Raw genomic sequence first — 13,741 nt, 5'->3', positions numbered from 1 at the left:
CACTACAGCTGATGAGCATTAATGTCAGAGATCTCGAGACTGACCAAATGGAGTCTTTGGAGCAATGAGATATTAAATTACAAGCAGGACCTACCACCATGCAGCCAAGGTGAAGAAATGCACGCACACCATCAGTTTGCTTAACAGATCCCCTGGAGTTAGTGTGTGTCGTTTGTCTCTGATCACCAGACTTCTTAACTTAAAACATTCCTTTCTACTGACTCCATAGCTTTAGATAAAGCTTCATTTATTTAACCTTTTATAAATCTGAACCTACCTATAACATGTAAGACCCCCTCTTTAAGATGCCTCACCCTTTCAGACCAAACTAACATATACTGTATGCCTTCCATGTATTGATTTATTATATTACCTGTAATTCTTCTCTCCCTGAAATGTATAAAACCACTTTTAACCCAGCCACCTTGGGTGCATTTTCTCAGGACCTCTTGAGATTCTGTTCCCCAAGCCATGATCATTCATATTGGCTCAGAATAAATCTCTTTAAAATATTATACAGTGTTGTTTTTTTTCCATTAACACTGACTTCCAAACCTTCCTGTCTAACCTCTCCATCTTGAGAGCTTCTCTTCATTCCAAGTTTTCTGAAACTTCACAATTATCAGATATAGTTCAGCCCTCATGCTCTGGAAAGGCACAAGTTTCCATCCTAAGACTCTCTCTTGTATTATTTTTTTGATAATGTCCACACCTCCATTTTCTATTTTCTCTTTCTGAAATTATTGGGGAATGTGGAAATCCTGGTGAGAAGTAAAAGGTAAGGTATAGGATGGAGCAGGAAGTTAATTTTAGAGAGAAGAAATTGCATAATCAAAGGCTCAGGGGCTAGAACAATGAGAGGTTGGATTTAGCTAGAGCTAAGGCTCTGTAGAATACAGTAGTGAAAAATAAAGATGGAGAAGTAGCTTATAAAATGTAACATCAGAGGTACTTAAATGGCAAATCAAAGAACTGAAACTTTTATTATATGAGTACAATAGATGCTGTGTGACACTTTTGATAAGAGAGCATAGAAGATGCTTTTGGTGCCTCACAGGGACTCCCCTTCCCAGCCCAGTGCACCCTTCTTCCAGGTGATGGAGGTAAGAACTACAATGGCTCACACCAGAACTCTATTGTTCAGGATTTCCTGTGCTTTGGGCAAGGATGGCCTGTGGCCAGTGATGGGCTAAATGGCCCTGTCTTCCCTCCTCTGGATGGAATAACCTCTTTGGTGCAATTTATGTTCCAGATCTCCCTGTGTAATTACACTGAGGCTAGACTCTCTGCAACAACATCTGTGCCTATCTTTTCCCCCTGTGCTCTCCAGCTCCCACATTCCTTAAGAAGTCTCTCCCAAGATCAAACCCTCAGTAAATCTCTTGTATAAGAATCGCTGTCTCAACATTTTCAGGAAATCCAACCTGAGGCAGAGATGTGCCGTGATGAAAGTTACACACAGGAAAATGAACCTAACACAGAAGACCTTGGGTTAAGGGAAGTCAGAGGAGATTAGTGGTAAGAAGGGCCTGAAACTTGAGAGAAGCAGAGAAAAATGAAGAGGACAAGGCAGATAAGGGGTCACTTCTGAACAGACTCCTCAAAACTGAGATGACATGCAGATGAGAGAAAGGAAGGATGAAAGAGGATGACGACATCTCAAATCTGGGTAATGAGGAGGATGGCAACCCCATCCTGATGTCTAGATGACAGGTAACCAAAAATTAGGAGGAAGCATCTCCACGTAAAGCTTTCACACAAGACCTGCATTTGCAGAACAGTTGGCTATTTGCAGAGTTCTCAAGTACGTCGTCTCCTTTTTTCAACATGTGTTACCAATTCTTTAGGAGTAAAGAATTCCATTTTTCTTGTGACCTTGAAATGCTTCCCAGTAAATATAAAATACATCCTCATGCCCACCAGCTTTGGGCTTGGCCACATGACTTACAAGTTCAGACAATTAAGTTCGTGAACTCATCCTAGAATAAGTGTAGCATACCTCACTGTTGAATATCATACAATCACCAGATGGCCAAGGGGAGTTCTTTAAAGGTGATCATAGGAATATTTAGCAGGGAGGTATGTAGCAGTTTTTCTAGGGTGAGCGCCTGAACTCAATCGTCACACCTCATATGACAACGGCTCTGATGGTCATTCCAAAAAAAGACTTCCAAAATTGCTTTGAAGTGTGGATGAGGTGCTGGTGTTGGTACACAGCTCCCCAGGGAGAGTACTTTGAAGTGACCATATGATGTTCAGCAATGAGGTCTGTGGCACTTTTTCTAGGGTGGGTTCATGAACTTATTTGTCCAATCTCATATTTTGGCCAATGCAATATTAAGAAACATGACATAGTAGAGGCTTTATAGGTGTACCTGTTAGTTGGCTTGTTCTGTGCTTTCTCCATCCACTTTCAGAGGACCGTGACCTGGGGAGCTGCTGATCCAAGGAGAATGAGAAGACATGTGCAGTGGACCTCAAAACCTAAGTTCAGCCCAAAGCCTACAGCCACATGCAGCTGATCCTATCCAAGTTCAGCAGAACCACCAATACCTGTAAATGAGAAATAAGTGCTTGAAATTGTGCTACTGCATTTGGGAAATGTTTGTTATGTAGCACTATGGCAACAGAAACTGACTAATACAGTTAGGTAAACAGGTATTATTAAGACATCCATTAAGCAGATAGAAGTTAAAAACCAGTCCAAGTTCACATCTCAGAGGAGAGGGTTAACTACACTTTTATCTACCTACTCAGCAGAAAGAGTCTGTAAATGTTGACACAGTTCATCACAGCTCAGAAGCCCAGTATTCAAAGAAATAATTTTTAAATGCTTTTATAAAAAATAAAGTACTGAGTTTGCTAATAACCCAAGAAATGCATGTTTTTATATGTGCTGCCTATTAAGTCTGTTCATATCATATCAGCAAACATCATGTCGTCTTGGAGAGGTTCCTAGTTTTTCCTGTGAAATGTTTTTCAACGCCTGAGTGAATCAAAATGAATGTAAATGAGGTTTATTAAGTCAACCCCACATGGTGCTGTATTGTCAGCATTTGTAGGGCTGTGACAGGTTAGTTATTGCAATTTGAAAGAAATGTCACCAACACAGCAGTCTGCAGAATTAACTTAAAAATATATATGTATAAAACATCTCAGGATTTTCTACCCTTTCAAGAATCATCTCCTTAGAAGGTGACAGGGCACGGAGAGAAGCTGAAGTTTGCTCATTCCTTTTTCATCAAGAATCACTCTCCTGCTGCATGTTACCTGAGGCCAAAGGTCAGGAGCTGCAGGTGACCTCCCAGGATTCTGAGAGTGACTGTTAATGGACTGTGGAGAGAAAACAAAATAAGGTGATGAGAGTTGACAAGGAATGACAAGAGCCAGTAGCAGCAGCACCAAGCTCCCCTGCACCCTGAATGAGTAGCAGACTGATTTGAGGGTGGGAAGGGAGAAGAAGGAAGAGGAAAAGGAAGGCGAAGGAGACTCAGCACGCAGAGCTGGAGGATGATGAGTGGTGTCGTTCAAGGAGGCCGAGTAACTAGTGTGATGAAAATGTGTCAAACGATCTATGAACCAAGTGTATGGTGCCCCATGATCATATTAATGTACACAGCTATGATTTAATAAAAATAAAAAAAGGAAAAAAAAAAAAAAAAAGGAGGCCGAGGGCCCAAAGGCGATAATGTCATCCCTTCAGGAATGCGTGTCCTGTGCTCACCTAGCACAGGCCTCAGGAATGGGCTGGACAGGTCATCAGTCCCTCCGGTAACTTGATTTGATAAGAATGAGGAGGGATCTTCCTCTCTAAATCATCACAGCCATTGTACTTGAGTTCTATAGAACTAACCCTTCAGATCCAGGAGGCTTGTCATTTATAACAGACTTTTTCTTATGTGAAAATACTTTAAAAGAAAGTTAAATACATAGAACCTCCACAGCTGACCACCTCCCTACACTGACCACCTCCTTAAGTTGACCTAATTTTTGTACACCTTGGACAATCCTTGGACACACACCAATCCTTGGACACACACCACATGTACGTATCAGTACGGTAGACCTAGTTCCTTATGTTGACCACCTCAATTTGTTGACCAGTTTGTTACGGTCCCTGGGTGGTCAACTTACAGAGGTTCTACTGTATGTTAAGCCTTTACCCAGGAGTCTTACATAAAAACAAAAACAATAAAAAACCTTTTCATGGGACCCCAGACCCAGAACAAGCCAACTAACAGGTACACCTATAAAGCCTCTACTATGTCATGTTTCTTAATATTGCATTGGCCAATATTAAGCAGAGATGAACTTGGCACCCAGAATGCAAGTGGAACAAACTGGAGGAAGGAAAAGACACCAAAGAAAATGTGCAACTGGCTGGAAATAGACGCTTCTGACTGCTCAGTTTTCTCAACTCACATTGTCTAAACTTGCTCCCCTGCCAGACAATGAGTCCCAAATGGGGGTCTGTGCTAGGCTTTCCTCCTCCCCACTTTGAGACTGCACATGAGGGGGGTACTTCCCTCTTCTACCCTCCTTTATGTAAAGTGTGAGAACTACAGAGTTTGGGGATCCCCTTGTTTAACTCTTGCTTGTACATTAGAGAAAATGAATGCCAGAAAAGAAAAATGAGTTTCTAACTGTCCCTGGTTGAGCAAAACTTGGACAAGTCCTCTCTCAAAATCTTGTCTTATTGCTGTGATTCCACACTGGTGGATTCTTTGCATAAACCTCTACATCCAGAGTCTAAATTAATCTTTCCCACTCTGAGAATCAGCAGCATTTGTTAAACACTATTGACAGGCAGCCTGTGTCCATGTGCTTTTCAGTACAAAGTGTGCTTAAATCATTCATTCATTCATTTATTCAGCAGACATTTGTGGTCTGCCTATTATTCCTGACCTCCAGGATCTCAAAGACTAGGAAGCTCGAATTGGGCAGAATCCTTGGAGGCTTAAATGTGAAAACATCACAGAAATAAAGGACACAGCATTCCCTCCGAGGGTTCATTTTACTAGGCAGAGAGTAAAAGGAAACAGAGAGAACTTCAGTGGACGTGGCAGAGTCGGGGAGGAATCATGACCCTTCTCAACAGACAGATGAAGGCCCAACAACCCACTTTTGCTTTGCTAAGTCCTCTAGGAAAAGGCCAACCCATCATTGTAAAAAAAAAAAAAAAAAAAAAAATTACCTCTGGAAGGCCAGGAATCTATAAACTGTCAATTGTTGAAGTTCACTGCAGTGGGAAGAATAAAAACTGCCTCTGCACCAAGGAAAGACTCAGAAGTGCTCCTGTGAGGACTGGATCCCTACTCAGTGACTCAGAATTCCTGGGTTCAAGGGTGGGGCTGACCTGGAGTATCTCCCTCTAGCCAACATGCCCAACAAGAAAGAAGTTGGTCAGGACTGAACTCAAGAGGGACTCTGTGGGTGAGGTAGACTTGGAGTGTTGCAAGTGACCCTGAAGATCCAGAAGGTGGTCTACTCTTTGGGAAGATTCATAACAGAAAAGGAGTGAGCCAAGGGCTGAGAAACATCAGATACAAGCAGCAGCCAGAGGATGAGCCAAGAGAGAGGTCCAAGAGGAATGGAGTGACCCAGGAGAGTTTCCTATCACAAAGCCAAGGAAACCACAGATGGTTGGAAAAACCTCTTAAGTCATTCATTCCAACTAAACATTCTTAGCAGCTTTCCTAATGGTAGGAAATGATTGATTTCACTCCTTTCTCAACAAAGACAGCCTGTTGTGGAAAGAAAGAGTCATAAGCCTGGGTCAGAAGCCTCAGGATTGGCTCTTCCTGTGACTGCCAGAGCTCAGCTGTGTGACCTCAAGGAGGGGCCCTGACACATAGGAGTCAAGGTTTCCTCCTCAGAAATCATGTGTGATGATGCTGTGATGTTTGATGAGTTAATGGATATAAAAGTATGTGCTAAGTACTATGTAAATAACATAGTTTGTAAAAGTCTAATTCCTGGAGAATTGACAAATATAGGTATGAACTACAAAAATGCTAGTGTGCAAAGTATTCCTGAGCACATTAAGCCTCTCATGCACTATGTCCAGGGCTTATTCACAACTGACTACTAAAACACCTTTTTGCTTATATTTATTGTAAATGTGTGTTCCTTTGGTTGATTTAATCCATTTGTTAATACTTGAAAGGCACAATGTCAAGAATGAAATGGAATGGCATAAGTGGAGAGAACATAAGAATAGCAAGAATTTGGGCCCTGTAAGTTGACTTATTTCTATCTCTCTCTCCTTCTCCCTAGCTAGATAACAGTCTTGAAACCTAGCCATTTTGGTAACAACCAGAGGTGTTTGGAGACTGGGTTTGGAGATCCTCAAAAAAACCCAAACCCAGGGCATTGTCATGGATTCACCTGTCTATCACCTCCCTAAATGCATTGTTAGCAATGCATTGTTATTCGCCCTGATCCTTAACTTGGTCACTGCTGCAGAAAATCCCTCCCCCCAGAGTTTTTGTAAAAAGCAAAATCAAACAACTACAGCCATTGTTTAGCGCTGCAGCTGCCTGAGGATGCCAAACCAGTTGAGGAAAACAAGAGCTTGCCAAAAACTTAAAAGGAACATCTGGGAAATGAGATGTCCATAGGATAATTTAAAAGCTCTGACATATTCCTGGGAACTTTGAATACCATGTTCAGGGCTGTGCACATGCCCAGGGGAGATGTGAGTGGTTTCCCATCTCTCCTCTCTGGATGATCTTGAGGCCCCGTTGAAGGAGGAAGTCAAGGCTAAGGCAGAGCTGTAAGCTTCTGGAGGGTTTAAGGCATGTCCCAGCTGCTCATCAAAGGATGAAAGACATACTGTTCAAAGTACTTAAGGAAATCTGTGACCAACCACCAGCTGAACACTACGATATCCAACTCAGTTTCAAAGGCCTCACCCAGTAGGCCACTTTACAGAATTTGTCTATAAAAGTTCTTAAACAAAAAAATAGCAACAAAAACAGTAATAAAAACAAACACTGATGAAAAACGTCTGATTTCCAGAATTGCTACATTATATTATGTAAAATGTCCAGCTATTGGCAAAAAAAAAAAAAAAGTGTATGTGACATCCAAAGAAGCAAGAAAGTGGTGCTTTCTTGAAAGCCGACATACAGATACCACCTCTGAGGGAGGTCAAGAAGTCAGACTTACAGAACAAAGACTTTAAATTAGCAAAAATACAAATAGAAATTCCATAGTTGAAAAATAGAATACCCACAATGCAAAATTTACTAAAGGAGCTCAATGGCAGATTTGAGCTCACAGGAGAGAGACACAACAAACTTGAAGATAGATGTAAAAAAATTATCTAGTCTGGCTGGGCACAGTGGGTCCTAGCACTCTGGGGGGCCCAGGCAGTGGATCACTTGAGCTCAGGAGTTCCAGACCAGCCTAAACAAGAATGAGACCCCATCTCCACTAAAAATAGCCGGGCATGGTGGTAGATGCCTGTAGTCCCAGATACTTGGGAGACTGAGGCAAGGGGAATCACTTGAGCCCAAGAGTTTGAGGTTGCTGTGAATTATGACACTATGGCACTCTACCAGGGGGTGACAGAGTGAGACTCTGTCTCAAAGAAAAAGTATTACCTGGTCCAGCAAACAAAGAAAAAAGAAGAACAGGGTGGCGCCTGTGGCTCAGTGAGTAGGGCGCCGGCCCCATATGCTGAGGGTGGCGGGTTCAAACCCAGCCCCGGCCAAACTGCAACCAAAAAATAGCCAAGCGTTGTGGCGGGCACCTGTAGTCCCAGCTACTCCGGAGGCTGAGGCAAGAGAATTGCTTAAGCCCAGGAGTTGGAGGTTGCTGTGAGCCGTGTGACGCCACGGCACTCTACCCGAGGGCGGTACAGTGAGACTCTGTCTCTACAAAAAAAAAAAAAAAAAAGAAAGAAGAACAAAAAAAACAAAAATGAACAGAGCCTCTGAGACCTGTGGGGTACCACAAAACATCTCAGTGTGTACACAAGGGGAGTCTCAGAAGCAGAGGAGAGAAAGAAAGGGTCAGACGTGTTCATCTCAACAAACACATGAAAAGCATTTGGCAAGACCCAATGTCCTTTTAAAATAAAAGCACTCAGCAAACTAAATTCTCAAAATGAAAAGGTCATCTACCGAAACCCCACAGCTACCAAAACCCCACCACTAACAACATTTAATGGCAAAAGACTGAATACTTTCTCCCTAAGAACAGAAACAAGATAAGTATGTCAGCTCATGTCTATTCAATGCTGCCCTAGCCAGGGCAATTAGCAAGAAAATGAAATAAGAGCCATTCAGATAGAAAAGAAAGAAGTAAAATTATTTCTATCTGCTAATCACATAATCTTACACACACAAAATCCTATGGAATCCACTAAAAAATTATTTGATTTAATAAATGAGGTCAGTAAGATTACAGAGTACAAGATAAACATACAAAACCATTTTATTTCTGTATATCAAAAATAAACAATTAAAAATGAAATTAAGGGGGCGGCGCCTGTGGCTCAGTGAGCAGGGCGCTGGCCCCATATACTGAGGGTGGCGGGTTCAAACCCAGCCCCAGCCAAACTGCAACAAAAAAATAGCCGGGCGTTGTGGCGGGCGCCTGTAGTCCCAGCTACTCGGGAGGCTGAGGCAGGAGAATCGCCTAAGCCCAGGATTTGGAGGTTGCTGTGAACTGTGTGACGCCACGGCACTCTACCGAGGGCAATAAAGTGAAACTCTGTCTCTACAAAAAAAAAAAAAAAAAATGAAATTAAGAAAACAATTTTATCTACACCATCAAAAAGAATGAAAGATGTAGGAATGAATTTAACAAAAGACCTTTGAGATTTATATACTGAAAACCACAAAACATTTTTGAAATAAATTAAAGAAGTTCTAAATAAATTGGAAGATATTTCTTTTATGGATTGGAAGACTACTATTGTTAAAATGGCATTATTACACATATTGATCTAAATATTCAATGCAATCTCTATGAAAATCTCAACCCCTTTTTGTGGAAATTGACAAGTTCATGCTAAAATTTACATAAAAAATTTCAATGTGCATAAAATAAAATAGCCAAAGTAATATGAAAAAAGAAAAAGAACACTGATTTATATATCTTGATTGCAAAATTTAATACACAGCTAAACTAATCCAGATAATGTGGCTCTGGTATAAATACAGGCATAAATTAGGGTGCCCAAAAGTATACACATATTTTAAGAGATGTTATCTATGTATTACTTTGGGGGGGCTCTCTAATTTATTTTTTTGACATATTTTTCTATTCTTGCTCTATTGCTACACTTTCCTAATCAATGTAGCTTTAAATTTAGTCTTCATACCAGTAATATATATCATTTGGTTTTGTTTTCCCCCTGAAATATTATCTTATCATTTGTATTTGTACATAAATAAAATAGTTTTAAATTTATAGATAAATTTTGACAAAGGAGAGCCTATGTATTACTTTTATAAGTTGAATTGAATTATATAGTAATGTGTAGTATTATATTCACTCAAAAATGGCGTTAATTAAATGCTAGAGTCAAATGCTAGCGTCACCATACAACAGGCCGGACAGTCAAAGAAAATGGTGGAAGCACAGTTGTCGTGTGAGGAGTGCAAGATCATGGACGTGGTATTTGAAATTTGTAACATTGTGAAGCACAAGTACAATGGAGACATGAGTGTGCAACAGACCCTCCAATGTGCCTGCCAACCACAGCCATTTATGTGGAAAAATAAGTTAATTTACCAGGTCTCAGCATCTGGTGAGAACTGTCAGCAAGGGCACTAATTGGACCATTCTTCTTGAAGCAACCATTACTAGTCAAGTGTGCCTACACATGCTGTGCATGTCCGTTTTACCTGCAACTTAAATATTTTTGGGAATGATTGATTTTACTTCCAACAAGATGGTGCCCCACACACACACTTCCCTGAGACATCAGAGCTTACCTTGGTGAAAATTTGTCAGGACAATGGATAGGGCAGAGGGGTGCGGTTGAGTTTCCCCCATGCTCTCCTGAATTAACACCCCTTTACCTCTTCCTATGGGGAGCCTTAAAGGACAAAGAAATCCAGCCACGGTACTTCAGGAAGAAAATGGGCAGCTGTACAAGGGGACACTTTGGTCAATGTTGCTCAAGATTTCTGTCACTAGGAGTATCTGGACACTGATGGTGGTCACCAGGAGCATCTCCTGTAATTGCAGAAGTCAAACATGACTTGCATTCATCTTTTGTTATTGGTATATATTGAACACTACAATTTTAATACAGTTTTTTTTTCCTTTCTTAAAATGTGTATACATTTTTTGGCACCCTCTGTGGATAAATAGAATAGAATTGAGAGACCAGAAGTAAAGACTTATATTTATGTTCTACTGGTTTTCAACAAGAGTAGCAAGATACTTCAGTGGGGAAAGAAAGGTCTTTTCAACAAACGGTGCTGAGACAACTTGACATCCACATGCACAAGAATGGAATTGCAACCCTGCCTCCCACCATACTCAGAACTTAACTATAAATAGATTATGAACCTAAATGTGAGAGGGAAAACTATAAAATTTATAAGAAAACATAGGAGTAAATCTTCATGACCCTGAATTTGGTAATAGTTTCCTAGACATGACACTAAAGCATAACCAACAAGAGGAAAAGTGAAGGTTTTTATGGACTTTATAAAAAGTAAAGGTTTTGTGCAACCAATTAACACCCATCAAGAAATTAAGAAGACAATCTACACAAAGAGAAGAAATATTTTCAAATTGTGTATCTGAGAAGGGACTTGTATGCAGAATATATAAAGAACTTTTATGACCCCATATTAAAAAGCAAATAATCTAATTTTTATGTAAGCAAATGATTTGAAAAATCATTTTTCAAAAGAAGATATACAAATGGCCAATAAACACATAAAAAGATATTCGATGTCATTCATCATGCAAGAGATGCCATGAAAACCACAATGAGACACAGTCAGGGCAGCGAGGTGATGGCCCAAGGCAGTTGCCAAAGTAATTGAAGGGAACAAGAGCGAGTAAAATTTCAGCAAGAAAAGGAGCATTTCATTTTAATAGCTTGGCTAGCAAGCCAAGCCTCATCTCGGTGACTGCAGACATCAGCACAGTATTGGATTTTATACACAAGTTCTCAGGGGTATCAGTTGCTTCATGTTCCCATTCCCATTACAATTCATATCTATCTTTCTGTGTCAGAAAAATCTCAGTGAGGCTATCAGTCCCCCAAAACAACCAGTTCCCCAAAACAACCCACCTGCAAGGTCTGGCACCCATGGGACTTGACTGTCCCCAATCCCATAATAACCCAGGTGAGCCTGACCCAAGCCAGTCCAAAATAGCCTTCTCGCATCCACTTTCTACCCTGCTTATATCTAACTAACTGTCTAAGCTAACAATGCCACTTTGGACTCACTAAAATGACTATAATCAAAAAAAAAGGTAATAACAAGTGTCAAAAAGAAAAGCCCAAATGTCCATCAACGAGTGAATGAAGAAACAAGAGTAGTATACACATGCAATAAAATACCTTATTCAGCAAAGAAAAGAAATCAATGATTCATTCTTACTCTGTAACATCGATGAACATTGCAAACACCGTGCAAAGTGAAGGACACCAGTCACGGAAGCCCACGTGATACCATTTATAGGGAACATCCAGCCAAGGCAGGTCATAGCCAGGAGACAGAGGAGTGGCTGTCCGGGACCCACGGCGCAGAGCAGCTGGGTCAGGAGTGGTGCTAATGGGTTCTGGATTTCTTCTGGGTGTGATGAAATGTTCTAAATTCGATTGTTGTAATCATTTTACAACTCTGTGAACATACTGAAAATCACTCTGTATACTTTTAAATGGGTGAGTTTTATGAAATGTGCATTACATGTCTATAAAGCTATTATAAAATAAACACCTTCCACAAAAACACATGAAGAGGAGGAAAAGAGATTTGTGGTGCCTCATGCTTTCAGACAGTCTGATTCCCAAAGGGTTTATTAGGGTATGGGTTCTTTCTATGAAAAACACTTTCCTCTTTATAAAAATATTCACAGTAAAATCATGTTCTCTACTTTTGTATGCCTATGTGTATGTGAACATCAGCTCAGCCACGGTCCCCTGGCCCAAGCCCCTAACTCACAGATGACCACATCTGACTCTTCTAGAAATCTTCCCGCTGAACTACGAGAGCCCCCATGGGGAACAGTCGAACCTCCTGATCCAGAACTTTTCTCAACACTTTAATTGGGATCTAGAGTGGCTCCAGAGGAATGAATGCATGTGTGGGTGTGATGTGGGTGATGTAAATGTATGCACAGGGCAAGGCTCTGGGGAAGGAGAACTTCATGAGGGATGGCCATGGAGACCAGGCAGGAGGTAGGACGGGCCCAGGAGGGCAGTGCTGAAGTCCCACAGGAGGGGAGTAGTCAGAAGAGGAAGAGAATAGTCTGTCGGTAACCAGAGAGGAGAAGCTGTCGACACTGCTCTCCAAATGGCTCATTTTGTAATTTCGCCTAAGGAAAACATTTTTGTCAAGCATCATTTTCCAGAATGAATGGTCCATTTGTAAAATAGATAATCAATTCCCAATCTGGTTTGTTTTTAATCTGTCAGGATTACTTTAAGAAGGTCTTATTTGTTGTCAAGAGAGTACAGTATTTTCTCCATTTCCAAGGGGGGAAATCCATGTACCATGCTGGGTTCTCCCAGTTGCCACAGTCATCAGCCAGGAGGGCACCCTCAGGCAGGAGAAACCCCAGCTCCCAAAGCCCTCGGTTACCTGAGTGTGTGAGTGCCTGGTAGGAGCTGGCATCTTGGGGAAGCAGGCTGAGGACTAATCTCTCTCCCTTGGGACACCAGCAGTAAGAATAACAGGGAAAGGGAAGGGGCTTTGCAACATAAATGGACTTAGGGGCTGTTAGGTTCAGCCCCTCCTTTTGCAGATGGAAGAGGAGCTCAGCCCAGAGAGGATAAGAGACTTGTCCAAGGTTACTCAGCCAGATGGTGCTGGATTGCAACAACCAGCCTGGCATCTTCTCCCTGAAGACCCACGGCCCCCAGGCAGACCAGGCTGTCACTGACAGGCACGTGAGCATTCCCGCACCTGCCCAGGCATGTCTTATGGCAAATCAGAAATCCTGCCACTGAGACCCTGACAAGGAAATTAAATTACCTACTAATTGGTTAATTGGCGGCAGGCTCTGTAAAGCAGTAAGGAACAAATTAAGTTGGAGTGAGAAGCACACATTTGTTAGATCTGATCAGCTTCATTTTCACCTCCATGGCCCACCAGCCACGCTGTGCTCATCTCTCCAGGGGAAGCTCTTAGAAGGATCTTGTGATCTTGTGGCTGTCAGAGAAATTGTTCCTTTCTCTTCCATTTTCTGACTCCCGGCCACCACCTTTTCTTTCTTAGTTTCTGTAATCGAGCATTTTCCAGGTTGTACTCCTGAGAACTCTGGTGCTGCTAGTGTGCTGATAAATGTTTAATGACTGGCTCTCTGGGGTAAAGAACTCTGATTTGTAGCAGTGATTTCGGTGGTGTAAATACTTGTAGTATGGGCCAACTTCAAGGGACCAATGTGATATCTGCTGGCTCACAAAATCCCTGAAAATTTAACAATTTACTCCTACAAGCTGGTACAAGCTGGTTCCAACACACCACTGATAGTGTGCGTGGAGATTAAAATAATTCTCAAATAAACAAATCTGCACCTTATACAGACTCTGAGAAGT

The sequence above is a fragment of the Nycticebus coucang genome, chromosome 24 (assembly GCF_027406575.1).
Source record: "Nycticebus coucang isolate mNycCou1 chromosome 24, mNycCou1.pri, whole genome shotgun sequence".
NCBI classification, from domain to species: Eukaryota; Metazoa; Chordata; class Mammalia; order Primates; family Lorisidae; genus Nycticebus; species Nycticebus coucang.
The sequence above is the reverse complement of the archived record's forward strand: the minus strand, read 5'-3'. Positions refer to the sequence as shown.